This window comes from Mobula hypostoma, chromosome 19, assembly GCF_963921235.1.
Source record: "Mobula hypostoma chromosome 19, sMobHyp1.1, whole genome shotgun sequence".
Lineage (NCBI taxonomy): Eukaryota > Metazoa > Chordata > Chondrichthyes > Myliobatiformes > Myliobatidae > Mobula > Mobula hypostoma.
This window is the reverse complement of record NC_086115.1, coordinates 66,282,113-66,301,294: the sequence shown is the minus strand read 5'-3', so window position 1 is coordinate 66,301,294 and position 19,182 is coordinate 66,282,113.

Sequence of the window (19,182 nt, the reverse complement as noted above, 5' to 3'; positions counted from 1 at the left end):
CCTGGAAGAGAGGCCAATGATCCAAAAATCTGAAGCCCTCCCTCCTGCACTATCTCTTTAGCCACATATTAAACTGTATAATCTTCCTGGTTCTAGTATCAGTAGCATATGGCATGGGTAGCAATCCTGAGATCATACCCTGGAGGTCCTGCCCTTTAACTTAACACCTGACCCCCTGAACTCTCAATGCAGAACCTTGCCACTGGCCCTAGCCATGTCATTGTACCGACATGGACCACGACCTCTGGCTGTTCACCCTCCCACTCAAGAAAGCTGAGGACCCGATTGGAGATTGGAGAACCCTACCTTCCAGGAATCTTGTCCTCACCCACAGAACCTCCTGTCTGTTCCCCTAACAAAAAATAATCTGCAGATGCTGGGATCAAAGCAACACTCACAACGTGCTGGAGGAACTCAGCAGGTCGGGCAGCATCCGTGGAAACGATCAGTTGACGTTTCGGGCCAGAACCCTTCGTCAGGACTGAAGAAGGAAGGGGCAGAGGCCCTATCTCTTTTTTCCCCTGACAAACTTCCTATCACCACAGCGTGCATTTTCCCTCTCCTTCTCTCTGAGTCACAAAACAAGACAGTGACAGAAACCCAATCACTGTGGCTTTCCGACTTTCCTCTGCAGGGTCAACCCCACTCCCCGCAACAGTATCCAAGGTGGTATTCCTGTTGTTGAGGGAGATGGCCACAGGGGTACTCTGCACTGGCTCCTTCAGCCGTTTCCCCGTCCTGGCTGTATTCAGTTTCCTTTGTCCTGAGACAAAGCGGGACTTTGGCGGGACTGTCATATGTCGAAAGATTGGATATAAATTTCAAGGCGAAATTAAACCTTTCAAGCACCTTAAATAAATAAGGCCATTCTACTCTATCAAAAGCTTTCTCAGCATCTAAAGAGATAACACACTCAGGAACATTTTGTGAGGGAGTATAAACGATATCTAACAGTGTACGAATATTATAAAAAGAGTAACGACCTTTAATAAAACCCGTTTGGTCTTCCGAAATGATAGAGGGAAGTACTTTTTCTAATCTATTTGCTAATAACTTAGAAAAAACTTTAGAATCAACATTTAATAAAGATATTGGTCTATAAGATGCACATTGAGCAGGATCTTTATCCTTCTTTAATATTAAAGAGATTGACGCTCTATTAAAAGATTCAGGAAGTTTAACAAGTTTCAATGAAGCCTCAAAAACCCTACAGAGCCAAGGGATTAATGAAGGAGCAAAACATTTATAAAATTCTACAGTAAACCCATCAGGGCCAGGAGCTTTCCCCAAATTCATAGAGAAAATAACATTCTTAATCTCATCCATGGTAATAGGAGTATCTAACATAGAAGCCATATCCTGTGAAATCTCAGGAAAGTCTAAATTATCTAAAAAATCATTCATATATTTAGAATCTCGAGGAGACTCTGATTGATATAAGGAAGAGTAGAAATCACAGAAGGTTTGATTAATCCCCACATGATCAAGTATTAGTCGATCATTTTGGTTATAAATCTGATTAATTTGAGATTTAGCATAATTAGACTTCAATTGATTAGCCAACAGTTTACCAATTTTGTCACTGTGTACATAAAATTCACTTCTTGTTTTCTTTAATTGGTTTACAATCGAGGACGAGAGTAATAAACTGTGTTCCATTTGAAGTTCAGTTCTTTGTTTATATAACTCCTCAGAAGGAGCTATAACATATTTCTTATCAATTTCCTTAATCTTGTCCACAATTACCAACTCCTCCTGCTTCTGCTTCTTCCTCAAAGCAGCAGAATACGAGATAATCTGACCACGAATATAAGCTTTAAAAGTATCCCAAAGAGTGTTAACAGAAATATCCTCTGTATGGTTAATTGTAAAAAAAGATCAATCTGTTCATTCATAAAGTTAACAAAGTCCAAGTCCTGAAGCAACAGTGAATTAAAATGCCATTGTCTATTATTTTGTATATTGGCCAGAATTTTAATAGAAAGCTTAAGTGGAGCATGATCCGAAATGGTTGCAGAATCATAATCACATTTAATCACTGAGGGAATAAGACGAGAATCAATAAAGAAAGAATCAATTCTTGAATAGGAATGATGAACATGTGAAAAAAAAGAAAAATCTTTTTCCTGAGGATGCAAAAAGCGCCAAATGTCCGTCGACCCAGAATCAGAAAGAAATGAATTAATCAAAGTTGCAGATTTATTAGGTAAGGTCCGTAAAGGAGCCGAACGGTCCAAAGCTGGAGACAAACAGGTATTAAGATCTCCGCCCCAGATCAATGAAAACTCATTCAAATTCAGAAACTGATTAAATAATGATTTATAAAATTCCGGACAATCCATATTAGAAGCATAAACATTAACCAAAACTACTTTTTTATTAAATAGTAAACCACTAACCAATAGAAATCTACCATTCGGATCAGAAATAATATCATGCTGTATAAAAGTAACTGAGGAGTCTATAAAAATGGAGACGCCTCGAATCTTAGCATTGGAGTTCGAATGAAACTCCAGAATTTAAAAAAACGTAGTCTGTCCCCCCTCCGCACATGGGTCTCTTGTAAGAATAAAATTTGTGCTTTAAGTCTCCGGAACACTTTAAAAACTTTTCTCCTTTTAATAGGATGATTAAGACCATTAGTATTCCAGGAGACAAAATTAATAATAGACTCCATAAACCCTAAAGTCAACCCACAACAAGGAGGATTGACGATAGGCTCGACCCACGAACCCGGAGAGGGAACAGAACATACAAGAGATACCGGGAAGAAGAACGCAACCCATACTTCAATAATGTATATAGCCCAAGAAGAAAGAAACTAAAAAGTGAAGCTCCTCCCACCACCCCGCACCCCATGTCCCGAAAGCTAAGTCTAACGCAGACCAGCCCGAAAGAAGCAAGCACTAAAACTACCCCCATGACTTCCGGTATACGCTCCCTAAAAAAAAGTGTAAATATAAAAAAGATCAGCTGATTATAAAACAGTAAAAAAATAATAAAAGATAACTCAATTAAAATAAACACATAACAGAATAAAAGCCAGAAAATATATGGAAAAAAACCGCAATAAACCCCAGACCCATGAATAAACAGAACAACAAAAAAGAAATAAGATTATTAACATAAACTAGTTATAAAAACCTACAAAACAAAATAGATTTTAAAAAAAACTACAAAATTTAAGGCCACAAAGGAAATACGTAAAATGACAATAAGGAAGTAACCTTCCTTATTAAACTCTTATATTATTCTCCTGTGGCCTCGGTCCGTACTAACTCTTTAAGTCCACCTTTTTTCCCTCTTTTTCGAGGTACTCGACAAGGCTGTCCTCTTAGTCCCTTATTATTTGATATTGCATTAGAACCTCTTGCAATTGCCATTCGAGAATCTCCAAATATTATTGGGATAACTCGGGGCTTAAAGTCCCATAAATTATCACTCTATGCTGATGATTTACTTTTATATATTTCTAATCCTCAAAAATCCATCCCGGCTGTTTTAGACTTATTAGCACAATTTGGTCTTTTTTCAGGTTATAAATTAAATCTTAGTAAGAGTGAACTCTTTCCGATTAATAAACAACTTCCCTTATATTATAAATTTCCATTTAAATTGATTAATAATTATTTTTCATATCTTGGGATTAAAATTACTTGTAAATACAAAGATTTTTTTAAGACTAACTTTTTACCATTAATAGACCATTTTACTCAACTTTCATCTAAATGGCTTCCTTTATATTTAACTTTGATTGGTCGTATTAACGCAGTTAAGAGGTTTTTTTTGCCAAAATTTTTATATATATTTCAGGCATTACCAATCTTTGTTCCAAAATCTTTTTTTGACAAAGTTGACTCTAAAATTTCTTCATTTATTTGGCAGAATAAAAACCCGAGACTGGGTAAAATACATTTACAGAAAGCTAAGAGAGATGGAGGCTTAGCATTACCTAACTTTAGATTTTATTATTGGGCAATTAATATTCGACATATGAAATTCTGGTTACTGGACCAGGATATACTATCCATTCCTAAATGGGTAGTATTGGAATTACAATCTGTTCAGGGTTTTACACTTGGCTCTATTTTAGGTTCCTCTCTTCCTTTTGATTGGAAACGCCTTAAACAGGTGTCTAACCCGATATTTAAATATACCTTGCGTATTTGGTTTCAATTCAGAAAATTTTTTGATCTTAATCAATTTGGGTTAGCGATTCCTATTTTAGGTAATATATTTTTTTCTCCCTCTTTTACGGATCGTGCTTTTCAAATTTGGAAGACTAAGGGTATTTCACGGTTTTTGGATTTATTTTTAGATGGTTCCCTTATGTCTTTTGAACAATTATCTAATAAATATAACTTATCAAGAATACATTTTTTTAGATATTTACAAGTTAGAAATTTTCTAAGTACTATACTTTCTTCCTTTCCAATGCTTCCTCCTACATACATTTTAGATACTATAATCAACCTTAATCCATGTCAGAAAGGTGCATCGGCTATGATTTATAATATTATTATGAAACTTAGGAAAGCTCCATTTGATAAGATTAGGGTAGATTGGGAACAGGAATTGGGGTTTACCATTTCTGTGGATGACTGGGGGCAGATTTTACAATTAGTCAATACTTCCACTATCTGTGCTAAACATTCCCTAATTCAATTTAAAGTTGTTCATAGAGCACATATGTCCAAAGATAAGTTAGCGTGCTTTTATTCTCATATTAATCCTTATTGTGATAGATGTCCGGGGCAGATAGCCTCTTTAACTCATATGTTTTGGTCTTGCCCTACTTTGGAAACTTTTTGGAGAGACATTTTTAATATTATCTCCAAGGTATTGAATATAGATATCTCTCCTCACCCTATTACTGCTATCTTTGGACTGCCTAAAATTTCCAGTAATCTCTCCCCTTCAGCCCGTAGAATGATTGCATTTCTTACTTTAATGGCGAAAAGACGTATCTTACAACATTGGAAAGAGCTTAATGCTCCAACTACCTTTTTTTGGTTTTCTCAGACGATATTATGCTTGAATCTGGAGAAAATTAGAAGCAATCTTTATGACTCCTCATTTAAATTTGAACAGACTTGGAGATCTTTTATTCAATATTTTCATTTAATGTAATATATACCCTTCTTGTTTTTTTCACTGTTTTTAATGGAGGTCGGGATTGAGGACGTGATTTTAAGTTTAACTGTTTGGTTTCAAGTTAGCCCATTGCTTTGCTTTGCTTTTAGTTAGTTGCACGGTGGGTTTTTTTTTGGGGTTTTTTTCTTTTTCTCCATTGATATATATATAAAATTAGTATACTATTATGTTACCTTGGTATGTTATGTTTAAATTACATTGTTTGTAGTATTTTTTTTGTATTAATATCTTCTGTAATTTTATTATATTCTAACAATGTATTAGTGTCTATATGGCTTACCTTTTTGTATACTTATTTAATAAAAAGATTTAAAGAAAGATTGGAGCGACTGGGCTTGTATACACTGGAATTTAGAAGAATGAGAGGGGATCTGATTGAAACATACAACATTATTAAGGGATTGGACACGCTGGAGGCAGGAAGCATGTTCCCGCTGATGGGTGAGTCCAGAACCAGAGGCCACAGTTTAAGAATTAGGGGTAGGCCATTGAGAACGGAGTTGAGGAAAAACTTTTTCACCCAGAGAGTGGTCGATATATGGAATGCTCTGCCCCAGAAGGCTGTGGAGGCCAAGTCTCTGGATGCTTTCAAGAAAGAGATGGATAGAGCTCTTGAAGATAGTGGAATCAAAAGTTACAGAGATAAGGCAGGAACTGGATACTGATTGTAGATGATCAGCCATGATCACAGTGAATGGCGGTGCTGGCTCGAAGGGCCAAATGGCCTACTCCTGCACCTATTGTCTATTGTCTATTGTCCTGCACCTTGGGTGTAACTATCTCTCTATATGTCCTATCTATCACACCCTCAGCCTCCCAAGTGATCCGGAGTGCATTCAGTTCCAGCTCCAGCACCTTAAAGCAGATTGTTAGAAGCTGCAGAAGATGCACTTCTTGCAGTTGTTGTCATTAGGGACACTGGAGGTCTCGCTGCCTTCCCATATCCTGCAAGAGGAGCATTCAACTATCCTGCCTGGCATCTCCAATGTTCTAATGGAGCAGATGTAAAGAAGAGCTTTTCTTTCCTTTGCTTTCTCTGACGGAAGCCTTTTGTTGCCGAAACCTCGATGAGCTAAACCCTCAAGCTCACCACTCTAAGTCTGTCCACTCACACAATGGCAATTGCGGCGATGGCTGCTTCACTTGCCTTTGCCTTCCTTTAATTTACTGTTGTAGCCCCCCGGCCAGCCTCAGGGTCGCTCAGCTCACTGTCGTCTAGGGAAACAGCCCTCGGCCCCGCCAAACTGGGGAATCAGTTTGTGTGGATGCTGGGCGCTGTACCTCACCCTGCCCAACTAACAGACAATACACCAGATACGATTAAATGATTTACGGTTTATAGATATTACTGGAACTATATAATTAATAGAGAATAAAATATAAAAGGAAATTAAAGGTGCCACACTTATCAAAGTTCAATCTCTTCGTGCACAAACAGTTGGAGCTCAGGACCCTTCCTCTTCACCCTGCAATCCCCTCGGACCACCTCGACTGGCCGCCTGGGACCAACAAAGGTGGTCGACCAGACGCTCCACACGAGTCCGTCTCCGTCTCCTCTCCTTGCCGAACGTCCCGCTCGGGGTCCGACCCCATTAGCGGACTCACAGCACCTGGTCCATTCTCTGTCTCTCTCTCTCCCGCCTTCTGCCCCAAAACCCTGCACATACAATATCTTACAGATACACCAAAAACATAACAACTATCGCAATTGGTTCATAACATCTTCTTATCAGTAACGTGATTCAAACAAACTGCTAGCGGGAGGACTTTCTCAGCAGTTAACATAACAAAGAAGCCCTTTCAATTATAACATAACAAAGAAGCCATTTTAATTAGACTACGCAGTGACATTAAAAAAAAGAAACCCCTTACACTGTTACTAACCAATCCCAAACACGGTTTGGTCACTGGTCAGAGCCATGATCCATTTCTGCCTTTTTTTACTCAAGCAGTGGACCATAGTGAAAGCCCCTCCTCTCAAACTTCTGATGTTTGGGTTTGGCACTGGTCCAAGCTCAGTTTCCTTTTTGCTGCTTCTCTCCCTTCTTGAAGAGTGGAGTGATAATTTGCAATTTTCCAGCCCTCTGGAACCAGGCCGGAGTCAATTGATGCTTAAAAGATCATTACTAATGCATCCACATCCTCTTCAGCCACCTCTTTCAGAACCCTTGGGTGTATACTATCTGGTCTAGGTGACATCTGCCTTCAGACCTTTCAGTTTCCCAAGAACCTTCTTCCTAGTAGTGATAGTTTCATACACTTCTGCCCCCGACACTCTCAAACCTCTGGCATACTGCTAGTGTCTCTCAGAGTGAAGACTGATGCAAAATATTTATTCAATTTGTCCACCATTTCTATTACTACCCCTCTAGCATCATTTTCCAGTTGTATAATATATACTCTTGCCTCTCTGTTACACTTTGTATATCTGAAGGAACTTTTTGGTATCTTCTTTAATATTATTGGCTAGCTTAACTTCATATTCCATCTTTTTCTTCTTTGTGACTTTTTTAGTTGACTTATGTTGGATTTTAAAAGCTTCCCAATCCTCTAACTTCTGTTTTTTGCTCTATTATATGCCCTCTCTTTGGCTTTGATGTTGCCATTGACTTCTCTTGTCATCCACAGTTGTGTCATCCCCCTTTCAAAATACTCCTTCTTCCTTGAGAAGTATAGTGTATATCCTGCACCTTCTGAATTGCTCCCAGAAATTCCAGCCATTGCCAGTGTTCCTTTCCAAACAAATCAGTTGAACTCATCTCTCATGCCTCTGCAATTTCCTTTATTCCACTGTAATACTGATACATATGATTTTCATTTCTTTTTCCCAAGTTGCAGTATGAATTCTATGATATTATGTTCATTGGCCCCTAAAAGTTCTTTTACCTTAAACTCTCTAATCAATTCTGTTTCATTGCACAACACCCAATCCAGAATAGGTGATTCTCTAGTGGGCTCAACCATAAACTGCTCTAAAAAGCATTCTCAAAGGCATTCTAGAAATGACCCCTGTTAGGATCCAGCACCAACCCGATTTTTTTTAGATTTAGATTATGAGGACTCTCAGTCCTTGTTTATTGTCATTTAGAAATGCATGCATTAAGAAAGGATACAATGTTCCTCCAGAGTGATATCACAGAAAACAGGACAGACCAAAGACTAACACTGACAAAACCACATAATTACGACATATTGTTACAGCAGTGCAAAACAATACCATGGTTTGATAAAGAACAGATCATGGGCACGGTAAAAAATTGTCTCAAGTCCCGATCGACTCCTATAGTCCCCGATAGCAGACGACAAAACGGAGAAACTCCCCTGCCATAAACCTCCAGGCACCGACAACTGACAACTGCCGATGCATTGGAAGCACCCGACCATAGCCGACTGAGTCCGTCCAAAAACTTCGAGCCTCCGACCAGCCCCTCCGATACAGCCTCCTGAGCGCCATCCTCTGCCGAGCGCCTTCGACCTCGTCCCGGCTGCCAAAACAAGCAAAGCTAAGGACTTAGAGGCCTACTCCTCCGGAGATTCCAGACCACACAGTAGCAGCGGCAGCGAAGCGGGCATTTCAGAAGTTTCTCCAGATGTTCCTCTGTACTCTCATGTTTGTCTCCATCAAATCAGAATTGTGCACGGTCCCCTACTTAACAAATACAGACATCATTCCAGAGCGGCCGCGGGCACTGCGTCACGCCGCCATCTTCTCCTCCTCCTGAGGTAGATTTTCCCAATCTACCTGCATATCGAAATCCCCCTTGACTATCGTAACTTTGCTCTTTTGACATGTATTTTCTATCTCCTGTTGTAATTATAAACCACATCTTTAATACAAAGCAGGATCTGGTGCTTTCCCAGAGTATATGATGAATAAACTCTTCTTGGGCTTCCAGCTGGGTACAGGTATAGATTTTAACCGATGTTTCAATGAGAAACTCAACTACTGATAAAGATCGCAGAGTCTGCCATTGAAACATTGTTAAAATCGATACCTGTACTCGGCTGAAAGTGTGAGAAGAGTTTATTCCACATCTTTATGACTGTTTGGGGGTCTGAATACAATATCCATCAGGATCTTATTATCCTTGCAGTTCCTAGAACACCACAGCATAGAAAACAGGCCATTCGGCCCTTCTACAAGTATATTAAGAGTAAAAGGATAGTAAGGGACAAAATTGGTCCCCCAGAAGATCAAAGTGGTCGTCTATGTGTGGAGCCTCACGAGATGGGGGAGATCTTAAACAATTCTTCTGCATCAGTATTTACTCAGGGAACTGGCATAGCATATGTGAAAGGAAGGGAAACAAGCAGTAGTGTCGTGGAACATATAGAGATTGAAGAGGAGGAGGTGCTTGCTGCCTTAAAGCGAATAAAAGTAGATAAATCCCCTGGGCCTGACATGATATTTCCTCGGACCTTGAGAGAAACTAGTGTAGAAATTGCAGGGGCCCTGGCGGAAATATTTAAAATGTCCTTAGCCACGGACAGAAGGTATGGCAGGATACGTGGTAGTGTGGAGGAGCAGAGGGATCTGGAGGTACATGTCCACAAATCCTTGAAAGTTGCCTCACAGTTAAGAAAGCTTATGGGGTGTTAGCTTTCATAAGTTGAGGGACAGAGTTTAAGAGTCGCGAGGTAATGATGCAGCTCTCTAAAACTCTGGTTAGGCCACACTTGGAGTACTGTGTCCAGTTCTGGTCACCTCACTATAAGAAGGATGTGGAAGCATTGGAAAGGGTACAGAGGAGGATTACCAGGATGCTGCCTGGTTTAGAGAGTATGCAATATGATCAGAGATTAAGGGAGCTTGGGCTTTACTCTTTGGAGAGAAGGAGGATGAGAGGAGACATGATAGAGGTATACAAGATATTAAGAGGAATAGATAGAGTGGACAGCCAGCACCTCTTCCCCAGGGCACCACTGCTCAATACAAGAGGACATGGTTTTAAGGTCAGGGGTGGGAAGTTCAAGGGGGATATTAGAGGAAGGTTTTTTACTCAGAGAGTAGTTGGTGCTTGGAATGCACTGCCTGAGTCAGTGGTGGAGGCAGGTACACTAGTGAAATTTAAGAGACTACTAGGCAGGTATATGGAGGAATTTAAGGTGTGGGGTTATATGGGAGGCAGGGTTTGAGGGGTGGCACAACAATGTGGGCTGAAGGGCCTGTACTGTGCTGTACTATTCTATGTTCTGTGTTCTATTATCTGGATCATTGATATAGACAACAAACAACAATGGTCCCAGCACAGATCCTTGAGGCACACCACCAGTCACAGGCCTCCATTCTGATAAGCAATCATCCACTACCACTCTCTGTCTTCACCCACACAGCCAGATTCGAATTCAGTTTACAACCTCTACAAGGATACCCAGTGTCTGAACCTTCTGAACTAACCTCCCATGTGGGACCTTGTCAAAGGCCTTAGTAAAGTCCATGTAGACAACATCTACAGCCTTTCCTTCATCTACTTTCTTGGTAACCTCCTCAAAAAATTCTACAAGATTCATTAAACACGAACTACCTCACACAAAGCCATGCTGACTATCCTTAATCAGCCTTTGGCTGTCCAAATACTTGTATATCTGATCTCTCAGAACACCTTCCAATAATTAGATTAGATTAGATTATGAGGACACTCAGTCCTCGTTTATTGTCATTTAGAAATACATGCATTAAAAAATGATACAATGTTCCTCCAGAAAGATATCACAGAAACACAGAACAAACCAAGACTAAAACTGACAAAACCACATAATTATAACATATAGTTACAACAGTGCAAAGCAATACCGTAATTTGATAAAGTGCAGACCATGGGCACGGGTAAAAAAAAGTCTCAAGTCCCGATAGCCCCATCATCTCACGCAGACGGTAGAAGGGAGAAACTCTCCCTGCCATGAACCTCCAAGCACCGCAAACTTGCCGATGCATTGGAAGCACCCGACCGATGCTTCCGAGCGGACTCCAGGTCCGTCCGAAAACTTAGAGCCTCCGACCAGCCCTCCGACACTGAGCACCGAGCACCATCTCTGCTGAGTGTTTCAACCCCGCCCCGGCCGTGGAGCAACAAGCAAAGCCGAGGACTCGGGGCCTTCCCCTCCGGAGATTCTGGATCGCACAGTAGCAGCGGCAGCGAAGCGGGCATTTCAGAAGTTTCTCCAGATGTTCCTCCATGTGCTCACGTCTGTCTCATCAAATCAGGATTGTGCACGGCACCCTACTTGACAGATAACAGACATAATCCGCTGCGAGCTGCGTGGCGCCGCCATCTTCTCCATCTGCCTGCAATAATTTACCTACTACTGATGTCAGGCTCACTGGAACTGCCGTTACCTGGTTTACTTTTGGAGCCTTTTTTAAACAACGGAACAACATGAGCTACCCTCCAATCCTCCGGCACCATACCCGTGGCTAAGGGCATTTTAAATATTTCCGCCAGGGCCCCTGCAATTACTACACTAGTCTCCCTCAAGGTCCGAGGAAGTATCATGTCAGGCCCGGGGGATTTATCTACTTTTATTCACTGTAAGGCAGCAAGCACCTCCTCCTCTTCAATCTCTATATGTTCCACGACACTACTGCTTGTTTCCCTTCCTTTCACATATGCTATGCCAGTTCCCTGAGTAAATACTGATGCAGAAAAAGTGTTTAAGATCTCCCCCATTTCGTGAGGCTCCACACATAGACGACCACTTTGATCTTCTGGGGGACCAATTTTGTCCCTTACTATCCTTTCACTCTTAACATACTTGTAGAAACCCTTCGGGTTTACCTTCACATTATCTGCCAAAGCAACCTCATGTCTTCTTTTTGCCTTCCTGATTTCCTTCTTTAGTATTTTCTTACATTTTCTATACTCTTCAAGTACCTCATTTGTTCCTTGTTGCCTATACCTGCCAAACACCTCTCTCTTTTTCTTAACCAGATTGCCAATATCCCTTGAAAACCAAGGTTCCCTGTGCATGATTTGTTTTCATCAGAAGACAACAGAGCCACGCCTCCACCTTTGTCTTGCTCTGACCTTTTGATACAGTATATATCCTTGGACATGAAGCTCCCAGCTATAATCTTCTTTCAGCCATGATTTAGTGATGCCTACAACATCATACATGTCAATCTGCAACTGTGCTACATTTATCTACCTTTTTCCATATACTGCGTGCATTGAAATATAACACCTTCTGTTCTGTATTAACGCTGTCAATTTTGTCCACCTTTTACATTGCAACTCATCCTGTTGACTGCAATTTTGCCTTATCATCACCCTTTCCTTGCTAGCAATCTCACTACCCGTGTATAGTCGTGTATAACGGGTAACGGGTGCAGTGATCTACAACAGTCATGTACGAGGGGTGATTGATAAGTTCGTGGCCTAAGGTAGAAAGAGTCAATTTTAGAAAACCTAGCACATTTATTTTTCCTACATTTACACACTTAGTCCAGCGGTCGTGGAGCATACGGATCCCTTCTTTGTAGAAGTGGTCCACAGCAGGGGTGATTGATAAGTTTGTGATAATGCAGAAAGTTTGAAGTTAATAAGACATCGCCTTCTACCTCAGGCCACGAACTTATCAATCACCCCTGCTGTGGACCACTTCTACAAAGAAGGGATCCGTATGCTCCACGACTGCTGGACTAAGTGTGTACATATAGGAGGGGACTATGTTGAAAAATAAATGTGCTAAGTTTTCTAAAATTGACTCCTTCTACCCTAGGGCACGAACTTATCAATCACCCCTCGTATAACAAGCACAGTGATTTACAACAGTCATGTGTAACGGGTGCAGTGATTTACAACAGTCATGTGTAACGGGTGCAGTGATTTACAACAATCCTGTATAACGGGTGCAGTGATTTACAACACTCATATATAACGGGTGCAGTGATTTACAACAATCCTGTATAACGGGTGCAGTGATTTACAACACTCATATATAACGGGTGCAGTGATTTACAACAATCCTGTATAACGGGTGCAGTGATTTACAACACTCATATATAACGGGTGCAGTGATTTACAACAATCCTGTATAACGGGTGCAGCGATTTACAACACTCATATATAACGGGTGCAGTGATTTACAACACTCATATATAACGGGTGCAGTGATTTACAACACTCATATATAACGGGTGCAGTGATTTACAACAATCCTGTATAACGGGTGCAGTGATTTACAACACTCATATATAACGGGTGCAGTGATTTACAACAATCCTGTATAACGGGTGCAGCGATTTACAACACTCATATATAACGGGTGCAGTGATTTACAACACTCATATATAACGGGTGCAGTGATTTACAACACTCATATATAATGGGTGCAGTGATTTACAACAATCCTGTATAACGGGTGCAGTGATTTACAACACTCATATATAACGGGTGCAGTGATTTACAACAATCCTGTATAACAGGTGCAGTGATTTACTGGAGGACGGAGTTTAGTCAAGATGGTGCTCAATAGTAACTCGTTTGCTTGCGTCTTCACAAACAGCTCTATTTCCACCTTTAATATCTCTGTTTTTCCCTTTCAGGGTTCTTTTCAAGACCCTGACCTGCAGTTACACGCTAACTTCGGTTCTTTGCGGGAATAGGACCCGCTCTCGGGGTTTCACAACTGGTCATTATCCGACATGCCAACGGCATGGCCTAAGAGTTCATCTTGCCTTTGGAGGCCTAGGATCACGGGGCTCTGTAGATGGGCGGATCAAAGGTCAATGTTCTGACAGACTGGTGTGTTGTGGGAGTTGGAAGATCTTTGGCTGTGTGCCCAGAGACCTGAGATCTTCGGTACAGAGCTCGGAAAATGCAATGCAATGGACTTTTAACATCGTAAACCGGTGGTTGTTTGTTATGTCTCCCCTCTCACTGTTAAACGAAGACACCTCTTTCTCCTTTATTAGGGAGAGAGACAGCCTGTGGTATGTCGAATACTGGGTGAAATGCGAAGTCTTTGAGGTACTGCAACTCGGTGTTGTGTATAACGGGTGCAATGATTTACAACAATCTTGTATAATGGGTGTAGTGATTTACAACAATCTTGTATAACGGGTGTAGTGATTTACAACAATCTTGTATAAGGGGTGTAGTGATTTACAACACTCATATATAACGGGTGCAGTGATTTACAACACTCATATATAACGGGTGCAGTGATTTACAACAATCCTGTATAACGGGTGCAGTGATTTACAACACTCATATATAACGGGTGCAGTGATTTACAACACTCATATATAATGGGTGCAGTGATTTACAACAATCCTGTATAACGGGTGCAGTGATTTACAACAGTTGTGTTTTGATGCGCGCTGTGAATTATAAGGATTGTCTGTACCATTTGCAGTGATTTACAACAATTGTGTTTAATGGGTTCAGAGATTTACAACGATTGTGTTTAATGGTTTCGGTGATTTACAATGAAACCATAGAAAACCATAGAAAAACTACAGCACAGAAACAGGCCTTTTGGCCCTTCTTGGCTGTGCCGAACTATTTTCTGCCTAGTCCCACTGACCTGCACACGGACCATATCCCTCCATACACCTCCCATCCATGTATCTGTCCAATTTATTCTTAAATGTTAAAAAAGAACCCGCATTTACCACCTCGTCTGGCAGCTCATTCCATACTCCCACCACTCTCTGTGTGAAGGAGCCCCCCCTAATGTTCCCTTTAAACTTTCCCCCCTCACCCTTAACCCATGTCCTCTGGTTTTTTTCTCCCCTTGCCTCAGTGGAAAAAGCCTGCTTGCATTCGCTACTATCTATACCCATCATAATTTTATATACCTCTATCAAATCTCCCCTCATTCTTCTACGCTCCAGGGAATAAAGTCCTAACCTATCCAACCTTTCTCTGTAACTGAGTTTCTCAAGTCCCGGCAACATCCTTGTAAACCTTCTCTGCACTCTTTCAACCTTATTTATATCCTTCCTGTAATCTGGTGACCAAAACTGAACACAATACTCCAGATTCGGCCTCACCAATGCCTTATACAACCTCATCATAACATTCCAGCTCTTATACTCAATACTTTGATTAATAAAGGCCAATGTACCAAAAGCTCTCTTTACGACCCTATCTACCTGTGACGCCACTTTTAGGGAATTTTGTATCTGTATTCCCAGATCCCTCTGTTCTACTGCACTCCTCAGTGCCTTATCATTTACCCTGTATATTCTACCTTGGTTTGTCCTTCCAAAGTGCAATACCTCACACTTGTCAGTATTAAACTCCATCTGCCATTTTTCAACCCATTTTTCCAGCTGGTCCAAATCCCTCTGCAAGCTTTGAAAACCTTCCTCACTGTCCACTACATCTCCAATCTTTGTATCATCAGCAAACTTGCTGATCCAATTTACCACATTATCATCCAGATCATTGATATAGATGACAAGTAACAATGGACCCAGCACTCATCCCTGTGGCACACCACTAGTCACAGGCCTCCACTCTGAGAAGCAATCCTCTACCACCACTCTCTGGCTTCTTCCATTGAGCCAATGTCTAATCCAATTTACCACCTCTCCATGTATACCTAGCGACTGAATTTTCCTAACTAACCTCCCATGCAGGACCTTGTCAAAGGCCTTACTGAAGTCCATGTAGACAACATCCACTGCCTTTCCTTCATCCATTTTCCTGGTAACCTCCTCGAAAAACTCCAATAGATTGGTCAAACATGACCTACCATGCACAAAGCCATGTTGACGCTCCCTAATAAGTCCCTGTCTATTCAAATGCTTGTAGATTCTGTCTCTTAGTACTCCCTCCAATAACTTACAAACTACCGATGTCAAATTTACCAGCCTATAATTTCCTGGATTACTTTTCGATCCTTTTTTAAACAACGGAACAACATGAGCCATTCTCCAATCCTTCGGCTCCTCACCCGTAGACAGCGACATTTTAAATATTTCTGCCAGGGCCCCTGCAATTTCAACACTAGTCTCCTTCAAGTTCCGAGAGAACATCCTGTCAGGTCGTGGGGATTTATCCACTTGAATTTGCCTCAATGATTGTGCTTAATGGGTGCATTGATATACAGTGATTGTTGTAATGTTTACAGATGTTTACAATAGTTGTGCTTAACGCATATAGTGTTTTACAACACTTGTTTACAATGGGTGCAATGATTTACAACAATTGTGTATAATGGACACAATGATTTATAGCAATTGGGTTTAACGGGTGCAGAGATTTACAATAATCATGTATAATCTGTGCAGGGATGTTATGTCCAACATAAGCATTGAAATGCTCAAACAGCCTCTGGTGATAATCTGCCATAATTCTGTCAAGTTATGAGTGAGTCATTGGACAATATTGTTCACATAAAGCTTGCTTTAAGGCTATTCATCTGGATGATACTGTTTCTTACAACTGGCAACTGAGGTGATTTATTTATGATCTCTTTTGTTAGTAAACAAAGGTTGAAACACTAAAATTTGGAAAAACTGATTTGTTGGAAGCTGCAAAGAGATTTGAGAATTGTTTTTTTCCTGGAATGTTAACTGAATTATGCTTTCTTGAATTATGCTAAGTGAGTGTTGTTATCGGGAAGGAGATACAGAAGCCTTAGTTCCCACCGCTCCAGGTTCGGGAACAGTTTTCACCCTTTAACCATCAGGCTCCTGAAACAGCCTGAATAACTTCACCTCCCTCGACACTGAACTGATTCCATAACGTGCAGGCTCACTTTCAATGACTCTTCAATACTCCTGTATTTCTTTGCTCTACTGTGAATGCCCACAAGAAAAATGAATCTCAGGGTATTATGGGCTGACATATATGTACTTTCATAAATTTTCTTTGAACATTGCTTCAAAGAATTTACATATTATTTCTATATTTCCAGAACCTATTTGCTTAGAAATCTCAGTGCACTGCTTAGAGGAGCTAGGAGGGAGTGGAAATTTAGAGGGATGCAGGGTTTGAGGTATCAGAGGACGGGAACAAACAGGAATCAGAGTTCAGGAGGGAATGGGAAACTGGAGGACTGGGGATGGAAAGTGGTTGCAAAGGGATTGGGTGAAATTGCACAATAAAAGTCCTAAGCAGTTTGACAGGGATCAAGAGATTCCTTGGGATTGAATTTTCCTGGAAGCGTTACTATATTGGCCATGGATATGGGTAATAATCTACTTTCTGCCACTTCTCTGAGCATCATCACCTTGTCATGATGGAGAGGTATGTGGGTTCCTGAGATCACAAGAGCACTGTTGTCTGGAGCTTTGCTCCTCGTAGCGTCACCCAAGGTGGTGACGTCAAGGGGGAGGTTCCAATGCACAATTCAACCAGGAACTCAACAGGGAAGGGGGTGGAAGATGATCACACATTATAACACCAGTGAAGGCGGAGGAATGCTGTGGCAGTAAAAGGTCCCCAGTTGTTTTGCATTCTCTGCCACTGAGTCCTGACCCCAATCTGACAAGCACTAGGTGGTACTGCCTATGCATCAGCCTCCCCATGTTAAGCAGGTTTTCTCCATTAAGGGAATAAATTTTTCAGAGAGCATCATACTCAACTTGAGTGGTCATGCTATTGCTACTGCCACTTCAATGTAGGAGACAATCATTTATTCCCAGAGTTCTCAATGAAATGCACAGTAGGCACCCCAGTATAATATTGTCTGAGCAGCCTGGCAAAACTTCAAAATCACCAGAAAACTGAGAATGATGTCAGTTCTTAAGACCCTGATGCTGAACTTGCATTGAGGTCAGAGAAATAGCAAGAAAGGTCCAAATGAAATTTCCCAATGGCATACATTGATCCTTATTGTACTTTGGTCTGAGTGAGAAAAAGATACTTTCAGTTTCATGCTACTGTAAAACAGTGTTATGTACAGTAATTGAATTCCCTGATATCAATATATTGCCATTTGCTCAAAGCCATGTCTGTTTTGTTCTCAGTATTCTGTCACGGTTCATAACACTATCTTTCTCTATAACACTGTCACAGTTACAACTTCCTTGCATCTATTACTGTCCACACAATCCCACAATTTACCTCATCTAAAATTCACCTCATCCCTCAAAGAATATTGAAGAAATGGATTCTTCATACTTTTATTTCACCTTTACCATCTGCCCCGATGAATTTAGACTTTAAGCACACTAGTATTAGAACATAGAACATAAAACATAGAATAGTACAGCACAGTACAGGCCCTTCGGCCCACAGTGTTGTGCTGACCCTCAAACCCTGCCTCTCATATAACCCCCCACCTTAAATTTCTCCATATACCTGTCTAGTAGTCTCTTAAATTTCACTAGTGTATCTGCCTCCACTACTGACTCAGGCAGTGTATTCCATGCACCAACCACCCTCTGAGTAAAAAACCTTCCTCTAATATCCCCCTTGAACTTCCCAACCCTTACCTGAAAGCCATGTCCTCTTGTATTGAGCAGTGGTGCCCTGGGGAAGAGGCGCTGGCTATCCACTCTATCTATTCCTCTTATTATCTTGTACACCTCTATCATGTCTCCTCTCATCCTCTTTCTCTCCAAAGAGTAAAGCCCTAGCTCCCTATTACTATATTACTATATGTACAAAAATGTTGCCATAACCTTTCAGCATTTACTTTGGCCGGTTTAAGGTTTTCTGCAGATTTTTGTTCTCTCTATATGTTTAACGAAATTGCAGATCACCAGTAACAAATAGAATTGATACAGGGATTTAACCTAACAGAAATGAGCATTTTCTCATGCTTTGAGTTGGGATAGAGACCATTCATAAATTTCATTCAAACAAATCAATATTAAAGCTCAGCTTTATTTGTCACAATACTGTCAAAACACCAAAGCATACAGTGAAATGTGTTGGTTGTGTCAACAAAGAACACAGTCTGACCAGACCAGTTCAGAAGCAGGTGAAAGCCTGGCCAGCAGGAGCCATCTCTGCTCTTCAAGGCTGCTTTGAGCAGACTGACCGGCACATGTTCAGGGAGGCTGCAACCGATGGCGACTCTACCAACTTAGAGGAGTACACGGCATCAGTGACTAGCTACATCAGC